Raw genomic sequence first — 26,386 nt, 5'->3', positions numbered from 1 at the left:
GAAATGCCATGCTGCTCTCTAGCCTAAGCTCTTCATTGGGTCTTAATTACCCCAGCTCCATTGAGGTGGAAATGCCATCCTATTTCCAACAGTTGTAAAGGGGAATATGCTTTTCCATGAATGTTGCACCTACTTTTGTTGGTTATTTTTTCAGAAATGTAATCTCCTTCTGGGCTGTAAAGGAGAATATCTTATGGCTATTTCATAATTATGTGAAAGCGTTGGTTTCTTTTGCTCTCTTTTTTTCTCTGCTCTTAAAAAATAGTAATGAACCACCAAGCAAGAAAAATATGTGAAAAAATCTATGGTAAAGCACTGAGTTTACATATCAAGGCAAACAAAGAAATCAGAAAATATTTGTTTCTCTTAGTAGCATGAACTGTCAAAGGAATTTGTTTTCCTCACAGGTGTTGTGCTGATGCCACGTCATGCTTCTTGTATTGATACATGGGTCTGGCTGAAAACTGAATGCACCTACAAATACTGATATTAACAAAGGTGGACTAAGAAAAAATAATAGTGGATAATTCATGAAAAAAATAGGACTTAAAAAAGTGAAGTTTTTCTAAAGTGGTAGCCGAGACAATTGCTTCAGACACCTTGAAACTCCCAGAAATCAAGCTGTTATCACAATGACAAATATAAACCAGACCTTTCTTCACTTTAATTAATCTGGCTAAAATATTTTTATCCAAATTAAATCCAGATTGGAATCTATATATTTTTCCTGCCTCTTCCTACAAGTCTGAAAAACATTCATACAACCCAGAGGACTTGCTGATAAATTTCCTTTACAAACGGTACCTTTCAGAGTTGCTTGCCTTTCTCAGTCACGCAGGTGCAAAGCAGTCACAAGCTGTAGCAGAAGGTCCAATGTGTCTCCTGTTCCTTATGGCTGGTTTCCTACCACTTGTTTCAAACACTGATAAAGTACTTCCTGATCTAAGCAACTTCATTTTTGATGTTTGCATTAGAAAATGGAAGCAGAAGTTTTCTATAAAGAAAGTCGTAGATAGTATTTTCCCTTATTGATAAATCTATGGGATTTTTCATCTACTTCTGGAAGGAGAATATTGAGGGTACTGACCTAATGCTCATATCTTGTACAGAGAATGCAATATTCTGTTTCTCCTCCTTTTTCCTTAGAACTAGAAAAGCTTTGCATTTTCAAGTTTTGGCCATGAGAGGAAGAGAAATTGCCAAAATGCAGCAATTAAAATGCTGTTCTTGTGCTTTTTGCAGCCTGCCTGGGAACAGGAAGTACCAAGGATCTGACAAGGGTTCCTGGCCTTCCAACGCTTCTAGCCTAATTCTGCAAAGCTAAGAAATTCTATTAATTCTGATAAACATAAGAAATTCTTTGTTCTAAGCTCATGCAAACCTCTTTTCCCTATCTGGAGAGTCACGGAGTAGTTCTCATAAACGACTTTGATTTGCGCATTAAAAATCCCCCAAAAAGTTATGAATTAAAACCAAAAGTTTTAACTTTTCTGAGTGATTTATGAGTTTGGCACCAAATTCCTCTGTAAGTGTTCCAAACTTATTTACATAAACCAGTACTGTGTGTGACTTTTTGTGAACCAGAAAAAATAGCTTCTTTTTTAAAAAGTTGACTGTCAAAGGAAGAAAAGAAATAATAAACATCTGCATATTAAAAAGTGCATTTGCTTAGCTTTTGCAAGTGCAAGGTTCAGTTTATTTTATGTAGCTTTAATTACAAACAAATACAGATCAGAAGCAACCAGCAGTGCCTGTGGGTTTTTCTTAGCATGGCCATTAGACTATGATTTGGCTGTTGGCAGAAAGAAAAAGCTGAGCTAAGAAACAGATGGACTAAAGGAGTATATCATGTATTTTAATAAATAATTGGTGCTTTGTAGCATAATGTAGGCAAATGTAATAAAATGAGATATGCTTATCCATTTCTTTACAGCATAAATCTAATTTTCTGAATATGAAGTGGGGTTTGTCCAAGACATAGGTAAACAAGGTTTTAAGTGATTATGGTAAGAAACATGTCCTCTGAATGTCACTCTCTAAGGGGACCGGTCAGTTATTTAGGAAACAAAAAGAGAATCCATTCCAGGCACAGGACTCAGAATTTGGAGAGAGGTAGAAAAAGACAAAAGCAAGCAGTGGGATGAAAGGATATTCATCAGTGTAAGAGAATAAGGGAAAGATCCAAGAAAATGAAAATATGGTAATAGTCCTTACAAATAGAGTGAAGGAGTGATAAAATGTGAGATGACAGTCCGGTGGAAATCAGAGGAACCATCAGAAGAGAGAAACCAGATCCAAAGATACACATTATATAATGAGGTCGTAGGTAATTAGTTAAAGGAGATGATAGAAATGACTGAGAGGCAGAAGGAATAGTAGAGCTTTAGTGGTCACAGAAAAAAGAACAGGAGAAGTGAGAGGAAGGAAAAGTTTATCTCCATTGAATGAAGTGAGATTTTAGCTAAGCGGGTCCTGCAGTTTAATAATTAGGAAGAATCTCTGTCAACATTATCTATGGAAAGTCCTTGTTGAATGCAGCTGCCCATTACTGAGTCAACGTACAGGGCAGTCAGACAGAGTAACTGGCTATCTAACTCTGGAAGGAACTGGTGGTGTGAGGTCACCTCATTACCAGTACTCTTAGTAGCCAGGAAGAACTTTTCCTGGGAGGGCCAGAAGTGATCAAGACCCTTCAAGGTTTGGCCTTCTTTGCAGTACCAATAAGTGGAGTAGAAAAGGCAGAAGGCATACGTGTTGCAACTTAAGGGGAAAATGAGTCCCAGGAGGTGAGATCTCTTAAGCTACTTTATGTCAAGGCACTATGCTTATAAGTAAAAAGCTGCAGGATAAGGGCTGTGCTTCAGCTAGAATGATTTACACAGAGGTTGTTGGAAGCTTTAACCTTGAGAAAAGGGTCTAGATACACAGCTCTTTTAGACTATTTAGAAATACTTGGTTTGGTGGATGTAGGAAGTCTTATACATGTGCCCTGAACATCACATATGACTGGTTTTAGATATAAAATATTTACATAGGAGAAATGAAATAGCAGCATGCTATTACTCTTCCACATCAAGTTTCTGTATCGTTCCTTCCTTGTGACTACAGCCAAACAAAAGACTCTCTAACATGACTAAATTGCTTAGAGAGTTCACATAGCTATGTCCTCATGAAAATATGTTTCTATAGTTGAAGCATTAAATAATAAACACAACACAGTAAGACACCCCCTGGCTGACTGGAAACCCAATTTCTCGGCAGGGTGTTCTGCATTACAAAACATCACAGTTTATATCAATCATAATACCTGGGTCATACTATAAGTAATTAATAAAGAGTCATAAGCAAAGCAGAAATACAGAAGTAATTATAAAGAGAAAAGCTATTCTTGATTATAGAGTATGGGTAACTCATTTACAGTGATGGTGCCACACATTTACTATAAAAGTTCTGTTAAAAACTGTAACCCCCAAAAAACAGGGACTGTCACCTTAGTAGCAAAAAATGCATTTTTATTCTGAACCTGCTTCACTCAAATTCATCACTGTCTCTCTAGAGTTTTTTATTGGCTTTCATTACAGTTTGTGTCAACACAAGTCTAACAAAAAGATGGTTCTTCCTTAGGTTGTTGTTTCTATAATTATGGTGATATTAGGCAAAGCTTTTTGCACTGGATAAGGTGACAGCAAGAAGCTGTACGGTTACAGGCAAAATACAAGCATAAATGACTACTCAAGTGACAAGGAAGTGGAAGATACCCTTCGCTCATCATGACTTAACTATTCTTTTTTTGATACATCCCTGTTTTATTTGTGAATATGGTACAAAGGCACAGTAGCACAAGTCCTCTACACTTCTGACCAGTCTTCGTAAGATGCCAAAACAATTAAGAATGATCTCTCTAGGAACTTATGTTTACAAGCTTATGCCTCTTATATGAACCTTAAATAGAGCTTTAGGTATATCCAACAGACATGTTCACATTCATTAAGGTAGTAACAACAAGCCTATGTGCCATTACAGCACCTGGGGCTTTTTATTGGTTACTAAAGAAAATCAAGAAACATCTTTCATTAAAACTAGCAAACCTATCCCAGAATAAACTGAACAAAAGTAGACTGAAAGTGAGTCCAAAAGTAGATCAAGTGCTGACAGAAAAAATAATTTCAGGGGATATGTCAGTGAATCATGAGTGAAGAAGAAATGGAATATTCATTCCGGGATTCAAATTGCAGTGTGCATCAAGAGAAAAGACAAGTGGCTTTTACTGATGAAGTTTCTGCAGGTGCTTGATTTTTGAGTGTGAACACAGGGGGAAAACTCTTAGTGTGAATTTTATAGTGAATGTTGTTATTGTTCTTCGGCAGCTGCTCTCTAAGAAGTGATTGTTAGGTCTATGCTTATGACACTATCTCTTGGAAATCTGGACTTATCAGGCTCTTTCCACAAGCCTTTTGATCTGATTTTTGTAGCTTATCCTCCAAGAGTTTGTACTTTATTTAAGCAATCTCTATCTCTCTCTTTCTCTCTCTCTCTCTTTTTTTTTTTTTTTGAGAAAGCCCTCAAAGAAAAATGTATTATTCAAATATACTTGACATTCATAAGCATTTTATTACTGCATGGGCTTAATGATGGAAAGCTGAATGGAGTTTTGAACCTTAAAAATGGAGCTGTGTTAGTTATAGTAAGTCACTTTACTTAGTATTTGTTTCCAGATGGGGAAAATACAGTTGTCCTAGCTGGGCAAAAGGGTCAAAGAAGTCCCTAGAGTATGAATAAGTTGGAATGCATATTAGTAGGAGTAAGAATAAATGAGTAATGATAAAATTAAATGAATAAGTGATTTTTATATATTTAAGAACGGCTCCTCATTATTTCCCGTATGCCCAGCCTAAGGCATAAATCTTTGAGAAATTAGGTTTTAGGAAGATCTAACTAAGAACTTAGTTTAAGCTTTCCCATTGCATTCAGTATTGTCAGTCTCAGTCACTCCAAACTTCTTTTAAAATATTTTGGGCTCCTTTGATATGCCTTTCAGATTCTGAGGCAGTGCTATAAACTATTTTTTTCTTCTGACTGTAAAGGGAGAACACTTTCTTTTCCTTAGCTGAAATGATGTAACCACAGGACTTCAGGGGGACAGCAGAAAGAACATTAACATCATAAACTTTAGGAACCAGATGGTTCCTTTGATGACAATGTCAATTTTCCTGCTCTGAAACCTCTTCTAACATTTCCTTTAAATGATCCATCTCATAAGTATAGGAAAAAAAACCCTCAGATAAAAGATAGAACTAACTTGATTCCTTTATATGCTTTATCAGATACTATGGTTTTAAACTTATGTTACAGAGTCTAGTTCTAGACTTGACAGTAACACATTAAAATGAAAAAAAACATTTAAATTGTACTGAAGCTTCCATAGCCTTCAATATAAGCCAAACAAGCTTCCCAGCTGAGATTACAGCTGAGGTTCATCTACTTGTCTCTTTGTTGATACTTTTATCAGACAGGAGGTCATTATTGTAATTATAGCTGAGAAATATATAAACATGAGAAAGTAATTATTACATTTTGGGTTTTATCTTTTGCAGACACTGTGCTGATAGGCTACAAATGTCCCTCGCAGGACACTGAGAACAATGGGAACATTTTGCTTTGTAACCTTGTGTAGCTACTACATGACCCAATGAGAAGCTGATTTCAGGAAAAATGTAGGGACAAGTCTCAAAATAATTTTAAAACACTCCTGTAGTTTTTTGGTGTTGTCAGACCACACACAATAATTATAACACTTACTTCAGAGAGGAAAACATTTTCCCCCAGACTGGCTGATATTGTTTTATTTTGAATTAACAAAATTCTAAGTTAGCTACAAAGAAAAAGAAAATTTAACATCGTAAGCATTAAAGAAGGTAAAGTCAAAGTTCTCCTAGCAGCCATTAATGAATATACTACATGTCTTTCTGTCTTTTATTAGTTTTAATGATTTACTAAGTTATACAGTCTTTATATTATTTACTAGAATGCTTCACATATGTAGCTACTAATAGAGACGTCTTCTTTCAGGATTTAAGAAGCTGAAATCTTGTATCAAAGAGCTGACCTTTGTGAACTTCACAATTCACATTTGCAACTTCTTCACTTCCTTCTACTTCCACTCTTCTCACAAATGATATTTGTTGAATGGTTCATGCCTGTTTGTTTGTTTGTTTGTTTGTTTTTTAGTGAGGCCATCTGATTTCATGGAGAGTACTTTTAGAAAGCAGTTAAGAGCAAATGAGTTTATGAAAAGGATTAATTTTTAGTGGGTTTGGGTTTTTCTGTTTTCTTTCTTTTTTTTCTTTGGCCAGAGAGCAGCTTATTCATTTACTGAGGATATTAAAGTTACCTATTATTTGTATGGCTATGAACACAGGCAAAAGTCAGTGAGTTAGCTGTGGTGTAATTCTTTTGCTTTGCTGCATGCTCTTTCCACTAATCTGGCAAAAATGCTGGAAGTATTTTGCGATTGGCTTCTGTTCCCTTTTTATACACAGGTAAAAGAGAAGATACATAGCACGTTATTGCTGAGACCTTTTCTTTCCTAATTTTTGGAGATGCATAGAGAATTGGTTTTTATGTGATCAATGTTGATAAACAAGATTTTTTTATATATATTTTACAAAGAGAGGAGGAAGGGACTGAAGACAAAATAAATGACCTTCACTTTTAGCACTGCAAGAACAACATCTGAAAAACATCTGATCTTCCTTTTTCTAGAAACCACATGCCCCCCTTCTACTAGCAAATGAAGTCTGAGAACATCTAAAAACACATGTCTATATGATTGTTGTCTTGACAAGAGAAAATGAGGCAAAAGCAAGTAGAATCAAAACAAAATCTTCCTTGGATTGCCTGACAGATCACTTTGTTTTTTATTTCATTGTCATTATGCTACTTTTTGCCAAGGTCAAGGCAACATTCTCGTTACAGCTACTAAGTTCACTGGTTGGATAAAGACTTGCTTTGTTGATACCACACAAAATGATTAAAGGCTTTCGTCTTGCTGGTGGATGTAATGTTCTATATGATTCATCGCACAAAGGAGTGGGCATAGGGGTGTCAGAATTTGTGTAATATGTACATACTTTCTGGTTTTTATTCAATCCAATTCAGCATTCATATTTTGTATGATCAAGAAGACTAGCAATCAAGTCCAAATGGGACCAGGCAGCATTCCTGAAGGAGCTGGTTTTAGGAGCTTCCAGGCTCTGAGATCATGAAATTCAGTGATGCGTAACTTAAATTCTTCAACTTTGTCCTAATTTTTTTCCAGCTTTGGTGACTGCTCAGTCCCTGATTCGTTCTCCTTACTCCCTACAGATATCTGGTGATGTGGAGCGCTGGAGAATAGAACTAAGATCTAAATGCATTTCAGAGGGGCACTCTGAGTGCACGCACATGTGTAAGGGTGGTTGTAATTCCACCTTGAATCCCAAACTGCATGTTTGCTGTGGTGGAAAACATGCCAAACAATACTTGAATTATTGAAATTTTTTTACTGAACAAGAAAGTAGAGATTTCTTTGTTCGTAAATTTTTTCATATATTTGGCAGTAGTTTCACATAGCTTTATGAAAACGTTAGATCTGCTGCCCAACTTCTGTTCCTTTCTAATCCTTAATTAGTACTGCTTTAAAACATTTTTTTAATTTACATTTTTTAAGCACAAACAAAAAGTTTACCAAAACAAATGTTACAGAAACACATGATTCTATTTTCGGGAACAGAATAGGAGAGAAAGTGAACCAGTGTCTGTCAAGATCATGACAGAGAAATAGTGACAGGTTGTCAGAACTGCAGATCTCTAAGCACATTAAAAATAGTGTTGAAGGACTGAATAAAATGGCACGTAGCTGAATAAGCTCCAGCCATTTCAGAGAGAAGTTTAGAACACGGAGCTAAAAGACGTAGCAAGTTCGTTCAGTCTTAATGCTGATATATATTTTTCCTATAAAACTCACTACAAGTTAGCATTACACTCCTTTCAGCTTCCAGATTCACACACGCATAACACTGTCACACAATGATAGCTTCGTTCTATAGGATCATGATAGTTTATTCGTTGTTCAAGATTTATATTTTAACATTTGAATCAGATCACGGAAGGTTTAATTTTGAAAGACAATAGTTCATTCTCACAAACAAATATGAAAACTAAGAGTATGGGCACACAAACAAGTTGTGACAAGGTAAAGTGTGGTTCAATCACTTTCAATTTTGAATTACAGTAAATCATTTCAGTACAAGAATATAGCAGCAAATGTAAAAATTATCAAGCCCAAATACTATGCTGTGTGGCCTGCTGATACGCTTGCTGGAACCAGATGATTTATGAGTGTAAAATTTTATCAATTGCGATACGGCAAATATAAAAGCACTTAGGCTTGATCTGAATCTTCCATTTGTAATAACCAAATATTTATACAGTTACCAGCCTTATTTGTGGTAAGTTGAATGACAAATATTTATTAAATTATTTCAATTATTGTCTTAATTTTAGTGATCATTAAAAGAAAACATAGCTAACCTTCTTTTCCTGGACAAGCCAAATGGTCTGTTACTAGATACGTGAGTGCTGTTGAGTATCACAGAGAGCTGGCAGAATCTGGCTCCTGGAAAAGGCAGGAAACATTTGCAGACACCTTAGTATTCGTCTTAGGAGCAAGAGGAAGAGTGTGCAGATGTTCTGTATCAGTTACATTACTTTAACCTAAACTGAAATTTAAGAAAGGAAACAAGCTTAGCTAAGAGAAAACAATTGTTGCTTTTCCAGGATCATGTGAAGTGTTCAAACCTGCCATATCCAGTCTGCAGGCTGGCTGACTTAAAGTAGTCAGGAGACAAACTATAGAGCAGGTCAAGTACTAGAAGAATTAGCTTAAATAGTGTATATACTGAACAAACAGACTGAGCCATTCCTAGTGGGGGGAAAAAAAGAGCCATCTAAAAACACAGAGTTTTCTCAGTCTAATATTCTGTCACATAACATTCATCCTTCAGTCATTCCTTCATAATGATGAAGATACAGAATCAAATATGCAGGCCCAATTCTGTTCATGACTGTGTTTATTAAACAGGAAAATATGATATATAAAAGGAAAACAATTGTTGGAACCAGAGTGATTACAGAATATGTATGGAAGACGAATTGGTCATTTCCTGAATTTTAACAAATGTCTGAAACAAGCCATTCAGTCATTTTTCACACCCTGTGAAAAACAGAGGTCTCAAATTTGCCATATTTAAATTTATTGACACTATAGGTTTCCCCAGTCAGTTTCTTTGCTGAATTTACATATTGAAGCCTGTGCCAGCAAACATTTCTTATCAGGTAGGGTTGTTCATAGTACTATGCATTATTCTTAGTCAATTGGACAGCGTATTTAAGACTGTGTGTAGCAGGAGTTGTATGCAAAGTCAGCCTGACCGAGGTTACTATTTTAAATTATTAAGCTCTTTTAAGAAAGTAAAAACTCTAGACAAATAGATAAACACATTGATTTTTAGACATAATTCTTTGTTCCTGGCTCCTTGTAATCCAAACAAGAGTCTTGAAACCATTTGGTAGTTTGTGTTTGGATGGTAGCTATTTGTATTAGTTTGAAGGACTTAGAGGCAAGTAAAACATCTTGAAAAACATGTGCATTCAACTCTCTTTTTATAGAACTCCTTTTTGTATTCAAGCTTTAAGTGATTTAAGTGTTAATCTTCATTTTTTATGGTGGTATTCTCATTTTAGACATAACTGTTGCAAAGAATATATAAACAGAACCTTATCAAATGATACGATAGCAAGCTACTGGATCTGCAGCAAGGCCAGACACTGTGTTTGTCCTGAAGTTCAAACAAATCAGTCATACAAATAACTGTGTGCTTCCAGATAATAACAGTGGTTCTGCATTAGTGAAGAATATAATAAATGCTCAACTAAATGTTCAGAGGTAAAGCACAATTAATAAGAAATGAACTGACTATGAGAATGCTTTACCGGATAATGGTACAACAGACCTATTAGTCATTATCAGGAATACTTGGCAAGCTTTTTTAATTTACATGTAAAAATGACTCCTCAGCCTATCCTTCCTTATCAAAGCTTGGGAAGATGATCCTGGATGAAACAAAACAGTCTGTGAGAAAATGAGAAAAATCCCTCAATGTCAGAAGCAAAACCATAGCTGCAAGTGCATAATATTTTCTCCAGGCAAGGTAGCCAAACCTTTCCCACTATAGGTTTGATCCTAATTTGGGGATCATTTACAATATACATATACATGAGATCCACTAATTCTCAGCCCAGGCTTGGTCAAAGCAATTGTACAACCAGCATAGAAGTAGTCAGGAAGGAACTGGGGATTCTTTGAGGCTCTCAGAAAACTGGGAAGAATCCAAATAAGTTTATATTTTATTGTTACTTTTTACCCAGTGTTCAGTCTCAGAGGAGGATTTTCTTCTGTCTTTCTAAATATTTTGGCTGAGATTCTCTGTTATGAGAAATTCTGTTGTACCTGGGAACACATTGCCTGAGCCTGTCAAACCAGGCCAAAAAGTTATAAAAATGTGTTATCATCTGTAACCAAAATATATCTGTAACCTCAACTGGAAGTATTACACTCTGCAGATAGGTAACTGGCCCCCAAAATGCTCTGGCTCTCCCAGCAGAACAGTTGCAAGGTCCAGATGTCCTGAAGGTTCTGATCTTCAGTGAAGAAATGTATTTGAAGGGCCAAGAAATAGAAATTGTACTAGCTGTTCAGGAAGCCAGATCTTGATCATCTGAAAAACAGTTTGTGGCTGAAAAACAATGGTCCTTGGATAAAATGGAAGTGTTCTTTATGGTAGATTGGCAGAATTTTTATGAAGAAAAATGATCATCTACACAGTCAAAAATATTGCAATGGTTCAAAAAAAAAAAAAAAAAAAAAAAGAAGCTCAAATATTCACAATTTGAGACCTCAGAAATTATCAAGACCATGCACTGTCAGGACTAACATACTTCTGCTACGTGTTTGGTCATGGATGGGTTTTTCTTGCCTAGACCTTAAAAATATAAGTTAAAATAAATTTAACATTGTTATATCCTGGTAATGGTCTTCTATGAAACAGACAGCCTTCCAGGAATTCCGCTAGGATTTGTTGCATAGCTATGTGGGGATGCTTTGGTGCCAAGATGTAGCTGCTGATGACAGTCCAATGAATTCAGGCATTGCCTTCTCACTCTGGGGCAGGGGGAAGCCTTGTCGCTACAAACATAGCCGTGGTGGAGACGAGGCAAACAGGACATGACACTGCTGTATGCACATGCATCTCTTCACTCTTAATCTGTCAGACAATTTTCACTGAGCTGCTGCTGCTGCCGCCTCCTTTCACCTCCTCTACGCAGTGCCCTGACAGCATTCTCAGTATTCTCCGTATTCCCAACATCGTCTTTTTCATCGTCCAAGAGATGGACAATTAAAATAAAATTGGAAATTGGAACAATTTCCTGCTACAGTATGCAGATAGTTGCTTTGAATTTACAGCTTTTGCAATTAGAAGAATAAGTTCTATTAAAAGGGTTAATCAAAGAGAAGATAATGTTGTATTCTGTTCTACAAATTATTTATTTTAATCTTCAAGTTATGAAGATTTAGAATAACCTCAAGAAATTCTTTGCCTACAGGATTTTTTGGAGAAAAAAACAAGCATAGAATTTTGTACTTAGTCCTCAGTGAACAAATGTAAAAGGTTTTAAATCATAGGCAGGTTGCATGGAATAACACGGTAGAGCTGAAACTGCAACTGTTACGGACATGTGTGCTCTTGCCCTGCAGAACAAATGAGACCGTTTATCCCCAAATAAAGAAAGGAAATGAGCTTTGTATTTCACATATGCTGTAGAATGGAATAAGAGCGTGCACAACAGCAATCACTGATAAGAGTTGTTGCTCAGCAAGCTCATATCCTACTTTTTTCCTCTTGGTAAATAGTTCATGTGGCTGTACTCTAAAAGCCCTCCAATATACAAGTGTAATACTATGATTCATTTCACAAAAAGAAGTACTGAGAAGACAATTTGAACACTTACTCAGCTTCCTAGAAATGCATTATTGACATTTGGATGATTAAAACAATCACAAATGCTTCGATATGTCTGAGGGCACTCAGGATATGCAGACAGTAATAGTGCTCCCACGTGTCCCATTACTTTTCTATCAAAGGGTTTTCAGAATTGCATTCTTGAAAATGCAGTTCAGCTGGAAAAATCTCCTCCATTATCAGTCTTGGGCATTTCATAGTTCTTGTTACTACTACTTTGACAGAATTAGTAAATGATATCTTGATCTCTTTCCTCAGAAGAAAAAGAATCCACTTCTAGCTCTACTAACAGCCCTTGTGTTTTCTATGTTTTTGTATTTATATGAACATAATAAGCCTGACATGAAGTGGTTTTTTTTTTATGTAATTTTTTTTTTAATGTCTGGGCTTAGCACAAATGCTTTTCAGTTGGAAACCTGACTGCCCACCCTTAGATGAAAGTGACAATGACCTTTCTCAAGGCTTCCAAAAATTAAAGAGCTGCCAGTAGCAGCTTTCTTTTTCATTGGTTACCTCTTATGCTGGCCTAGAGAAGGAATCTCCAATCTTTTACTACTGCCAGTGCTAACTGGAATTTTGTTAAATTAATCCTAGCTAGGAAGCTAAAGGTAGTAATGTTTAAGGCCAGGGAGAAAGGGAAGCTGAGGATAAATACTTAGTATAAGTTTTCTTCAATGTTGTGCTTGCAACTCGAATGCCAGTGTGTTAGTGGCACAGTCTGAAAATTTCCTGAGGAACAAGTGCTATAGCTATCTTGTGCACAGTAGTGTATGCTGCACAAATACTTGTTAATGTGACTTCAACTCAGATGACACCTGCAAAATGTAGATATAACAGACATCATAAATTATGTTGCAGAAAGATGTTTTCCTTCTCTTAAAACAAAGTGTAATCATTCCTCTTTTCTTACAGCCTTCTTGTATTACATTAATATGTGGATGGATAATCTCAGATATTCCCCAAATGATACCTTAAATTAACACTGTTTGTGGCTTAATCTTCTTTGAATTCATTTTAAAGCTATTTGTTTTAACTTAATCATGTCTAGAACCAAATATTCCTCAGAGAAGAGTCTGCTTAAGCTGTGTTTTTTATCTGATGTATTTGAAAAGACACTTTAAATGTTATTTAAAAGCAAAAAAAAGGCTTTCAGGTTTTCTAGATTTGCTTTTACTCCAAAGAGACAGGCAGATGTAAAGAAAATCAATTTTTGTATCCCTTTCTGACCATCCAAGATATTAATCTCATTTTTTTTTTCAGCCTTTGAAAAATAACCAGTGATTGAGCTGTATCTGTTCATCATCAATCAATAAGATAATGGGAAACAGGAAAACTTGGGAAATTCATTAAATTCTGTGCAATGAGAGCTCAAGATGCAAACAAATCTTTAACCGTACTTCCCATTTCATAAGCTGTTGATTTATGAATATCTTATGACATGTGTTCATTCGTTCAAATCTTATCCGCAAAAATTGTGAACAGTGGGAATTCAGACTGAAAATATGTGTGAAACTGTATGGAAAAAGTAAGTGCAGATCGTTCTGATTTTTTCATTCTGCTCCACTGGGACACAAAAACTGATTTATTTTCTTAAATTAATTAAAATTATAGATGGAAAAAAATAATCTAGGCTCCAAAGTGTTGAAAACACTGGCCCATGGTTTTAGCCATTGAAATAGATTACCTATGTATTAAGTTGGCAGTGGCAGTTTTGGCCTGAATAATAATTCACTGAAGTTGTCAGTTTTTAGGCCTTTTGTTTTAATTAGAGTCGTAAGCAAAATCTGACTTCAATTTAAGCCCTGAGACCTATGTCTTCGACAGGTATTAGTTCCACTGACCTCTGTGCTGAGCTGTGCTTACATATCATCATGCAACTCCAAAATGCTGGTGCTATTGTGACATTTTTGACGTTCTCCAATGCAGTCCGGCACAGACGTGAAGTGACCTTAAGTGTCTGTTGCAACAAATGCTTGAAATAACAGTGGTAAGTAAAGCTTGTTAGGAAAACTTGAGGCAGGATATTGTAAAAATTTCTGACAATTCACAGTCTTCATCAGTTTGCATTAGAATTGAGCAAAAAAATTACAATTTACAGATAATTTGTTTTTTGATGTTTTCTTCCCAAGGAAGAACAAAGCTTATTTTCCACTCATTTACCTGGTGATGAAACGGATTAAATCCAGGTCATTTGCACAATTAAGAATTTTTTTTGGGGGGGGAGGGGGATTGAAAACAGGTAATTGTTTGTAATGAAACGGTGATGTTACCACTGCAGATTCCTGGGCCAGGATTTGATTTTTGGTGAGAGCTTAAGAAAGAAAGTAGTCTTCACTAGTAATTTTCACCAAAAATGGGAAGTCCATTGTAATATGTTGCTGCGTCCTATGGGTGACACAGCTCTGCCACCAAACCTGCGGCTGGCTCTATACTGCCAGAAGCTGGCTTTTGTTTGTTTGTTTTTCACAAAGTGATGCAACTACATTAGCATTTTACTTTTCTTGACATATCCTATGTCTACAATAGAGATCTTAACTGACACAACTACGCCAGGGTGGCTATAGCAGCGGAAGTTTTGTTGCATAAACAAGGTAATACAAGGCTTAAATCAATCCAGATATTCTTACACACACAAACTTATTCTCATGAACATTTGAAGGTCAATGACATGGAATTTTTTTAATTGTCTTTGAATGCTGATAGATTTTTAAACTCCATGTGTTTTAATCTTAAACTGAACATCACGTTTGGTGCAGATGCAGCAATTACGTCCACATTAGATACAAAGGAATCTGGTAAACATCCAACAAAGTTTCACTTTGGAGACTTCTGGAGTGACAAAAAGCTTTTGGGATTTGGCCAAAAGTGGAAAGAGAACCATTATTTGGCCTTTCAGACATTATGTTTTAAAGGCTAACACACGAAAATTCCTAGTCTCCGTTACTTACACTCTTGAGATTCAAATTCTCTGTCCTATGATTTCTTTGTTGAAGATAACATCTTCTACTATAGGATTAAGATTCTTACAAGAAAAATCAAGAAATAAAGTTAACATTTCTTGCAACTGAATGTAACCTGCTTATTATGGCTATGCCAAGCAAATCACTGAGCATTCAGTTCAGAAATGTGATTTATTCTTGTTGAAGATAAGATCTGCCAAGATCATGTCTCCAATTTTGAATATACTTTCTTTAAATTACAAATAGAATTTGTTTACATAAATAGCATTTTTTCTTTAAACTGTATCAGATTTTCCTATGATTTCAGTCATCAAGAACAATTATCTGATTTTTTTGACTAACACAATATTATTTATCTTTTAATTTCTCTTTTACAACTCTGTTTTTAAAACATCTTGTGAAAAGCTCAAAGATTATTTTCTTTTAAAATGTCACATACTTATTCATTATCCTTCATCATTCATTGAAATAACAGAACAGACAGCAGTATATTTTTCGTATCTCTATTCATAAGTAGAACTGATACCTTTAGAAATCCCGTGACTGCTTTTGTACAGTACACTCTAATTGACACACACTTGACATGATGTGATATATGCTGTATGAATAGGATGTTCATCCTTCTCTCAAAAATATATGCATTCAGCATGCCTAATTAATTTTTTGAAAGGCCTATTTTATCAAAAAGCAAAGGCTTAATTTATTAAGGAATGTATACATTTGATTGATGTGGCATACAGATTAAGAAAGATGAGTAGATGAATTCAGCACATTTTCTTCCAGGAACTGAGGAATCAGTTGACAGTTGTAACTATGAGATTTTTCTTGACACCTTTGATGTTTGTGTGTTTATATGTAGAAGTATACATCTCTATTATATATTAAAACTTTAACCGAAGTTCAAGAATTACCCTAGCCACAGAAGACATGAAGTATGCAAGACAGTAAATGTCATCTTTAAATGAATATCATGCTATGATAGTAGTACCTTGCGGATAAGTTGCATTTCAAAATGCTTTAAAAAACCAACATTACTTCCACTTTACAGTTAGAAAGCCTACAAAGGAAAGGTAGCTTGCCTGTGGTATCTATTAGGACCAGATTATGTTCGGCAGGATAACTGATAATAAAATAAAATACAGTGATCTTTATCAATGGACTACAGAGAGAAGGATGGTTGTTTATGAAATTCTCTAAAATGTCTCAGTCACTTCTGAGCTCAAAATTCCCAGAAAAACTATAAACCTCTTAATCTTTCTTGCAGTTTGGCAGAGCCAATTCTAGAAAAAACAAGAGCCCTAAGATAGATAAATATATATGTGTGTGTGTGTGTATATCTATGTAAATTAAAAGCATGGATATGCTAGCAAATGTAATGCTAGTAAACACATAAGTATATATACTGACAGAGAGTGTATGTGTATGTATGTGATAGTTAAGAATTGCTGAAGCATTTGGTAATTTAAGATTTATCCTTTCAACATGTCTTAGTAGGGCGATGTAAACAAACAAATCACTTTTAACAGTAAGGGATCAGTTAACTATTCTTAATTCCTAGAATAATTAGTCCCTTCTAGTCCACAGAAATATGAGTTGATGACCAATTTAAACATTTTCTGCTTGCTGTGATTCTGCCCCTTATCCTGTCTTCGGCCTGTAACTCTTTAAAACTCTTCTTAATTTGAAAAATAAGCACAGGGACCTGGTTTTCCTCCCCCTTCCCAGATGACAAACAACTTGATCCAGACAACTTGTACTAGCTGTTCAGCCCTTTCACCGCTTGTTAAAGGGCTGGCAGGTGACTGAGTTTAGCAGAGATGGAGCCAGGTCCAGATGTGACTAATCATCCGCTCTTTTCCCTCTGAAGCACTGGGACTAATGACCAGATGAGAACTGTTTCTTATAAGGAAAGGGGGGGGTTATCTGGAGTAGGGAAGGATGTTGTAAGTGTTTGTTTGACCAAGAAGTTGAGCCATGCTTGTACATGGTTTGGAAACAAGCAGGCTTGCTATTCTGGAGAGTGGATGGGCTCCTGCTGAAGTTTAAGGGTCAGGAAATAACACAGAAGAAGGCAAAGAAGGGAGAGGGAAAAGTCTCTGTGAAGTATAGCCAACTTTTTGATACACCAAGTATGTAATCATGGCATGATAACCAAATGGTCATTTAAATAACTGACTGTGTCTTAGGGTTGTGGGAAGGTGATAGGGGAGAAAAAATGTACTGTGTATTTTATCATGCTGTGGGCCACAGGCCAGAGATGCTTGAGCCAGTTTGGACTTGAGTAGGTAATTCTTTGCTGTCTGAGTGCTCTACAGAGCTGTTAGCTCAATCCTGAGTGTGGTAGAGCTCCATAAGAACAGCCATCACAGGAGAGCTATTTAGCCTTGCTATTTGGCCTTGCTTCTCAATGCAGTGCTATCCTAGTACTGTATTGCTAGACTATGTCTAACTCTGACTTTAGTATGGCTTCCACTATCTTACACACTTCTGAAGCTTGTTTGCTTCATTTGCCCTCCCTTACGTTGTCTGCTAGCTTGTCTTGTGTTGGTAGAGGTAAAGATAATGAAGGATATTTGAAAATAGTACTCCAATTAGCATTCTCTGTTTTTCACCAGTAGTGTGATTTGTTAAAAAAGTGTGCTGTACAGCAGAGAGGAAAGCTATGTCCTTATTTATTTTTAAAACATAAGTAACCTTAATAAATGGAAAAAGTCCAATATTTGCTTAAAAAATAAATATTAAATGCTGAGGGGTGATGAGCATAGTAACATCTGTATTCTGGGTCAGGTAAGGCTCTTTGCATTGGGGGAAGATGGCAGGTTGTACTTCTACTGCTGGCAAGTGAATGCACTATGCTTGGAAAATGGGTGGAGAGGGAGGAAAAATAGCCAGCATGGAGCAGGTGGGAAACTCTTGTTGAGGTGGGGAAAGGGCTTTCAGGCAGCAAAGCTCAGTACGAGAGAGTCAGAGGGAGGTGGATGTTGCAGGCGACCTTGGCGGGGCTTCATGAACTCTCTCCAATCTGGAAGCTGGTGAGAGTTGTTGTACTTAATAAGTGAGAGCAGACTGTGCCAGGGCACAATGGTCAGGGGGCAGACTTGTTATCAAATCCAGCTGAAAAAAATGTATTTGGAAAGCTTAAATGTCTTTGCTGAAGGGAATCTGGAGTTGAGTGCCTGTCTGCACGGGTTCTCAAACTTGTGGGGTCCTAGCTCAGCTTACCAAGTATGTAGGTGGGCTGTCAAGAAAATACTACGTCATGCATGGCAGACGAGTTTCTGATGGAGCTCTGCCTGGGTTTACTGGGGGTCTCGCTGAAGCGGAATGACTTCCAAGAATGATTTTGATTTTGATGAGTCTGTGGGGGAAGCACTCTTTGTTAAAGAATTCCAGTAGGTTGTGCTAGTCCAGATTTGGTCTATGAAAAATCTAAATCTTAACATTTGTTCTTGAAGAAGCCATTCCATCCTCTTGTGGGTTTGGAGCTTACAATCACATTTGGGGTTGTTGTATTTAAGGGTCAAAAAAGAAGAGACCATTTGTCTATGATAACCCATACATTTATTTAGATTATTCATATTTTGTGTGTGCATGTCTGTACACAATTATATATCATAACTGTTGCAGAGTTTACCAAAGATATATTTAGCTTAGGATCCTGTTCCCAATAGACCAAGTAGCCAGTGCTTAGAGAGGATATAGGGAAAATTGAACTGCCACCGGTAGGTGGGCATATAAAAACAAACATATCCCAACCCTATATTCTGCCTTTTTCATAGGCATTCAGCAGATTCAATGCTGAAATATGTTAACATTCAGCTGGCAAGGAGTGCTCAGGAAAGATACCAGATGACAAAAAATGAAGTGAGGTATTCAGTGATCTGTTTTCAGTGCAAACACAGACATACATCTTGGAAAAACAAACAAATCATACCTCTTAATAATACTTCTTGAATCTCAGTCACAGCTGCCCCAGATAAAGCTTACAAAGTCAGCATGACCTTAGGTTCTTATGAAAGCTTCTAAAGGTGAGCATGTAATGTTGCAGAAGGCTCTTCCTGATCTGCTGACCACAAACATGCACTTACTCATAAGAAAATATATTTATCTTTTTCTTTTTCATTAGCTTGCTAAATACAGAGTGACATCAAGGCTCACTATGAGAACAAACCCTTTGTGTATCCTCTAAGGTCTCTATTTGTACTTTTCCATTCCAGTACTTCATTCAGCATAAATTCACAATTTGCTTATAAAACTTTTTTCGATTATTTCCAGAGCCATAAAGCAAACATAGGATTTGGAAAACTGATATTTTCGCATTACTATTTTTGAAGCAATAAGGTTCTTGTCTAATTTTTCTGTTTATTGGACTTGCACCTCTGTATTAAAAGGTGATCACATTGTACCCCTGATATACAATACAAGGATGATTGCAGTTTGGAGTGTATTGGCAATAGGCAAAACAGGTGTGAAATCAGCTATTTTTGGCCACTGATTACAGCAGCATAGGGATAGACTGCAATGAAACAGATCCCTTGAAGCTGTTTTAAGAATAAGAAGAAATGGTTCTTCATGTATTTCTCTCTTGAACTGTGCTTCCTTACAAGGTATGAAGGAAGACTCCTTAAATACTTAGGCTTTTATTAAATGTACGTATTAAAATGCTTCTTAAACAAAATGAAAGTTAGGTTCCTAGCTGTACATTTCATTTTGTTCTTTCTTGGAAAGCCAAGTAATCAATGTGCCAATCCTGGCAGAATAGGAGATAATAAAAGGAACTGATGGGAAAGTGCATATAAGGAAAAAATGCAGAGCAGATCACTTAGGCTGCAAAGCTAATACCTAATTATGTGTTTGAAAACTGCCACTTGCCAAACTGAACCTAGCTTTTCATAATTTCTGTTGCTCTGTTTCTGTTTTCACATCAAGCTGTACAAGCCTAGCAAAGTTATAGCACTTTTGGCGGTTTCCGTATTGCTTTAACCTTCCAGTGATATTATTTTGGTAGCAGAACAAATACAGCCAGTTGTTTCACTTCCATTTCCCCTCTGAAGAAAAGCTGACTATTTGGAATTCTGATTATATAACTTACTGGACAGCAGATCATAATATGTATGTTCTTGCTTAGTTAGTTTCTGAAAGAGGTAGGGATATAATGGAGCAAATCCACTACTTTCTGGCAAAGATTTTCAGTAATAGCCCTTTCCATTGTCTGTACAGAATTTATTACGCTTCTCCATTCCAAATATTTTTACTATGAAGAATTTCTGGTATCTTAAAAATATTTATTTGAACTTATGAAGAATTTCTGGTATCTCGGAGATAATTATTTGAACTTATTTTTACATATTTTACAAATTATGAGTTCAGGTTGTCAGTGGTTGCCCTTGACTTAAAGCTGATTTTATTTATTTTTTTTTTTTGACCAACATTTTTTTCCTACACAACATTTTTAAATTGTCTAAGTTGAAATGTTTTTCAATAAAGTGTTATATTTGAGGAAGATTATATTTTAGTTTCTTTTGATGTGGAAGAGACAGTGGTAGAACTGAGAACAGCAAATAACCAACACATGGTTAAAACACTTCACAGAATCCAGATTACCCAGAATCGGACCAAATCTTGAAGTTTAGATTACTTCTGTAAGTACCAAATTACAGATTTTATCACAGTTCTCACTGCAGATGCTGCTGACATAGAAGTGTCAATCACAGTGTGACCTCTGATTGATATAGTCCTGCTAGCAGATCCCTGGAATAAATACAAAAATGTTCTTGTTAAAGTGATTTTTTTTCCTTCTTTTTTTCTTGAATAGATTATTTTATCAGGGGAGAATGGGAGTACAGTAATGAAGGGAATGATCTACTTAAAGTAAAATTGCTGCTGCTGCATCTGTACTGGGAAAACTTTGTTAGGGAGAATACTAAGATGTCTTGTGCACTCAGTTTCCCAGATCACACTTGATGCATGAAGTCTGTTTGCCCTACTAAAAGTATTTTATACTTTAGAAATCATGTAAACAGTTTCTGTATCTGCAGGAGAGAAGGCCTTAAGTATTGAGCTAAGCAGTGGTGAATTGCATAGAATAGGTTCAAGATGCTGCCTCCAAAGTAGAGCAGGCTTACATCTCAGGTCCCATGGTACTGGAAAATAATTTACTGTAGACGCCTCCATTTTTATATAAAAATGATGTAACATACCTTTCTGTTTTTGTGTGCGTTAATAATTAAAACATTTTATTTTAATATATATTATCAAAAATAAACATTTGAATTAAAAAAATTTTGTTCTTTTCATTTTGTTCTGAAACAAACAAACAAAAAATTAAATCTTAAAACGTTGAAATCCCCTGTAAAACAATAGTTTTCTCCACTGCATAGCTATAGTTGCATTTATTTATGTGCAAGACTATGAGGAATGCCATACTGAATCAGACTGGGAAGCATTTAGCCCAGTAGTTTATCTCTGGAAATGGCAACAGGAGATGCTATTCAGGGAGAGCACATGAACAGGCTGCAGAAAAGGGCCAGGCTCCTTGGAACCACCCAGCTGCATTGTCCATTTAGTGTCCATTTATGCACACCGTCCACCTCCGCAGCTTCCTGCAGTATCAAGGTTTACAAGATTGCTACCTATCGTGTAAAGAAGTGTTCCAGCTTCATTCTCTAGAGCTGTCAACTTGTTGCACTCCAAAAGCATAAGTTTTCATAAGAAATTTAAATCAGGAGGAGGTATACATTTTTGGGTGAAAAATCTCTCTTGTAGGGATTTTTTGTGAGATTAAGCAGTCTCTGAGCATTCTTTCTGCTTCCAGACAGATCAGACATACTACAGGAATAGCCTGTCATTCACAGATATTTTGGACATATTTTCATATAAATCAGTGTGTACAACAACAACAACAAAATTTGTAGCTGTAATTGCACCAGAGAGAAGATTTGGTTATGTTTTAAGACAAAGTACTGACCAGTTTTTTTGCTTAACAAGATCCACATTCTCATGATAAAATAATTTCGGTTGCAAAGTGGATAAAGGATGGCATCTCATTTAATCTAACGTTACTTCTGTAGTATATTGCTTCTCACAAATACTGGTTTTACTGATTGTAGCTAAATTCTTAGTAGTGCTGACAGGTGAACTTGGATCAGATTTTGTAGTCAGTGCTCTTCAGTCTTAAACATTTTAATCCATAAATAAATTCTATTTGCTAGTTGTCTCATGGAACCACCTTTCCAAATGAAGGGCAAATGTCTGGCAGAACTTACAAAGACTTGTATATAACAACCAGGCTTTCTCCCTTTTGGCAATATTGTTCACCTTTTTTCTCCATTTTGTCCTGGTGATGATTGGCGCTCGACCTCCTAGGAGGGTAGATCTTTCACTTTTCTTTTTGCTGATGGGAGCAATAGGGAAGGAAAAGGAATGTTTTCTGGTTTTGAGAGAGATTCATCCAGAAATAGAGAGCTCACTGGTCATTTCCCCAAAATGTAAAGTGGGACTTCTGTCTTCCACTGGTTTTTGGTGACTATAATAAAATAAGATAATTTCTTCAATAAATATCTCATGGCTTTGAATCTTTATTCCCCTCTCCTGCTGGTGGCAGTTTTAATAGACTGCAGGAGCTGGGAGGTGTAACCGTCATACTTGACAACCTCTACGTACAATCTTCTGTACGACAACTGAGCTAAAGACTGGACAAAATAAACATTTGTTAGTTAAAAGTTTGTGTGTACTCTGATGTTTACAGAGTGGTATAGCTTTACAAATGTAAGAATGATTTAAAAAAACAGTGCTCCCTCACCCCTCTGAAAAGTTAATGCTTTCTTATTTGAGTCATTGCAATTTCAGAGTTTTCTTCTAATGTCTTTTGCTGGTTCACTCCCCTAACTAAACTAAGTAAGATTGTAAAGATAACAGCCCTCCTGCCTGGCCTGGATTGCAAGCTCACTCTGTGTGCTTCAGAAAGAACCATACATAGGGGTTAATCAAAGAAAGCATGAATAGGCTTACTCATCTGTATTAAGCCTAGATCAAGGTGTGTACTGAATTGCCTCAACTGGTTGAAAATGTCCTAACATGGTCCAGGAATGCCCCAAATCGCAGCCCTGACAGACATGAGCTGACAAGCGCTGTGCATCCCTCAGGAATCCTGCCCGCGGTGCTGCGATCTGCCGGACCGGGAGAAGCGGCTCTCACGGCAGGACTGCGCTATCCTGCTCCTTCCAGGTACCTTTAATGTATCAGCTGCAGGAGTCTTCCAAAAATAACTGGGGCAGGTGGCACGTTTTTCACGTTTTATGACTACTGCAATGATCCCAAGCAGGGCGATGAGGGAAACATTTTTTGCCTGCCTGCCTGCCTGATGAGGCTTTGTTGGCTCTGTCCCAGTCCTTCCTTCCTCCCCTTGACAACCCTTTTGTGTTTTTCTCGCTACACCCCACTCATGTAGGCATGTATAAGATTATGGTTTGATGAACAGGCGATTTACAGAACATCTTTCACTTTAAAAAATCACTTTTCTGTTCTGAAATTCTTTTCTTGCTGTTGCCACAACAGTATGTAAAAACGCTCCCCCCTCACCCCACCCTCCAGGTTATTTTTGGTGTCAGTTTGGCAGACACTTGGGTACTCTTGCCTCTGTGATAGGCACTCAGCTTCCCACTTGCTTTTTACAAAACTTTTTTTTTTGTCTTGCACAATAACATGAAAATTCAATTCTAGAGAGTTACACAGGGAGTGATCATGGGTAGGTATAGCATCTGAAACTGTATCTGAGTCAGTACAAACCCCCATAAAGACTGAGAAAGGCTTTTTCCTGTAACCTCAGTTATCTTAGTTTAACGAGACATTTTCTTTGTCTTTCCTCGAGGCATTTCTACATGATCTAAATGCCTCACACTGAGGTCATGGTCTTTTCTTTGCCCTCTCTAGACTGTGGGACAGCAAATGTGACGGAGCAGTTAAACGCAGGTCGGCTCAGACGGTTCTAGTCTGACCGTTTTCCCCTAAGGGCCACATGATGGATACACGCTGCTCGTTCGGGTTTTAAACGGTTCTTCCGCGGAGTATGTTTTTTAGCGGGAGCCGTGGCGGCAGCACTTCTGGGTTACGCTGGTCTTGGCATTACACAGTGAAGAGTGTGCTGTATTTAAACCATGGGAGGCATTTGGCGATGTCAATCTGATGAGTTCAGGTCTCCTCGGAGAGAGTGGAAGAGGTCTACTTTTAGCTTGTAAGACAGTAGAGTCCCTTTCTCTAGACGTAAATCAAGAATTATGTAAACACGAAGCGGTCATGCAGTCGGTGGCCCCGCACTACCTACCGCATCCTGTGGCTCCCACCCGCTGGTCTGTGATTGCATCCACGACGCTGTTATTCAGCCCATATGTTGCATGTAAGCCTCCATGAAACAACTGCATGGGTTATAACAATGAACAGTAGCACTGTCTGCCATATAAATTAAAATAGAAAAGAGACATAACGGTTGGAAAGTTTTAAGGGAGAGAGGAAGGAACTGGAGCAGCAAGGGCTGATTGATTGCTATCATACTCTCTTAAATTTTCTTGCCTCAGAGTTTCTGTCAAAGCTGCATTTAGAAAATAGAAGAATCAGTAGGTGAACTCTTAATAATGAATAATGATAACTTTGTTAAATGCTGCATACCTTCCCTCTTGCTCTTCACTTGCACACTTAAACAGGCTACTCATCTACAAAGCTCCTGTGAATGAGTGTTAGCTGAAACTTAAGTACAGCCATTCACTGAGATTTATCAAAAGCAAAAGATAAGAGGACAGAAAAAAACAGCTAAATCAGCATGTGTATCTAATTTCCATTAGAGCTGACCAAACATTTCCCAGCAGAAAATTTTGTTGGGAATCAGAAAATACTGATCTGACATGTTTTTTGCAGGAGAATTTACTGAAGAGTTTTGACAGTTTTTTATTTAGTATGAATTTGAAACCCTGTATTGCAGTAGGTTTGCTATTCCTGAAATAATGTTTTCATATTTACAAGATCTTTTGATTTTTGTTTTATTTCGAACTAAAAAAAATCCACAATGAAAATTCTGAATTTCACTTGCCTCTAGTTTTTATTTAGTCTTTGTCACCAGGTAAATAAAAACATTAGCTCTGGGTTCATGAAGATCTTAGATGTCCTGGCCTCATTTCAATCCAATAGTGTAGCGTAGAGTTTTATCTTTCTCCCTGACTTTCTGCAGGGTTAATCATACAAGATACTTGGCTCCATGAACTTAATAGATACTAACATGTAATCCTTTGCTGTTAACCCTTATAATCCGTGTAGCTTTATGTATTCTGAATCTTTGAAATCTGCCAGTTTTTTTTTTCCTGAATTAACTTCTTTATGCTTTGTACAAAAACAGCAGATTAGTCCTGATTATATTCTAATACCCATATTTTGTCCAGAAGATTTCCTCAGAACCATTGCTCCACAGCTCGGGCCAGTGGATTGCTTATACTTGAATACACACACACAATAGGATAATTTACTTTAGTTACATATTGGTGGTAGAAGGATATAAAAATGCTTATCTGCTCCTCTGTGTTTTAGTCACGTAATATGTTTGACTGGGTGTCTACCTTACAGAATTGCCAATTTTTAAAACACATTCCCTTTCCCACTGTGTTAAGTTAGGTAATTGATTTTAGGCACGTAATTAAATCACTAGATAAATTAAAAGTAGAGGTATAATTTATACCTGCTGATTTAAATACTCAGCATTACTCAACATGAAAGCTAAATGATTACATGATTTTAGTGCTCATTTTTCATAGCACCACATTATCTCCTGTGAAGAAAATGTGATTTAATAGGAATTGATATATTTCTAGAATATTATGACATTAAAAAGCTGCTGAAATCTATAAAGCTGTAGAGAAGAGCTTGTGTATATACATACACTTTAACAGAGAGATGGACATACATTCAGTTCTAACACTAAGCACTTCTTAGAGAAATTATTATTATTTGGAACACCACTTATGGTAGAACTTGGCAAAGATTGAGGAACAGTACTTTTTTCTAGAGTTCTGTCCATAAATATAGACACAAACCTTGACCATTTCTCTCCATAAAGAACAGATATGCAACAGTCTGTAGAACTACTGCAGTGCATGTGGAAAGCAGATATCTAAATCTTTTAATTATGATATAAAGCAAATCGCTGCATTCCAGTGCAACATTATAAATCAGGTGTTGAAACCACTAGGAAAAAACTGTGATGAAAGATCTCCCAAGGTAGGTTTCCCCCCCCCCCCCTTTTTTTGTAAGCATTTGTTTTTAGGT

Source organism: Dromaius novaehollandiae, chromosome 2, assembly GCF_036370855.1.
Source record: "Dromaius novaehollandiae isolate bDroNov1 chromosome 2, bDroNov1.hap1, whole genome shotgun sequence".
In the NCBI taxonomy this organism is placed as follows: Eukaryota; Metazoa; Chordata; class Aves; order Casuariiformes; family Dromaiidae; genus Dromaius; species Dromaius novaehollandiae.
This window is presented reverse-complemented; position numbering follows the sequence as displayed.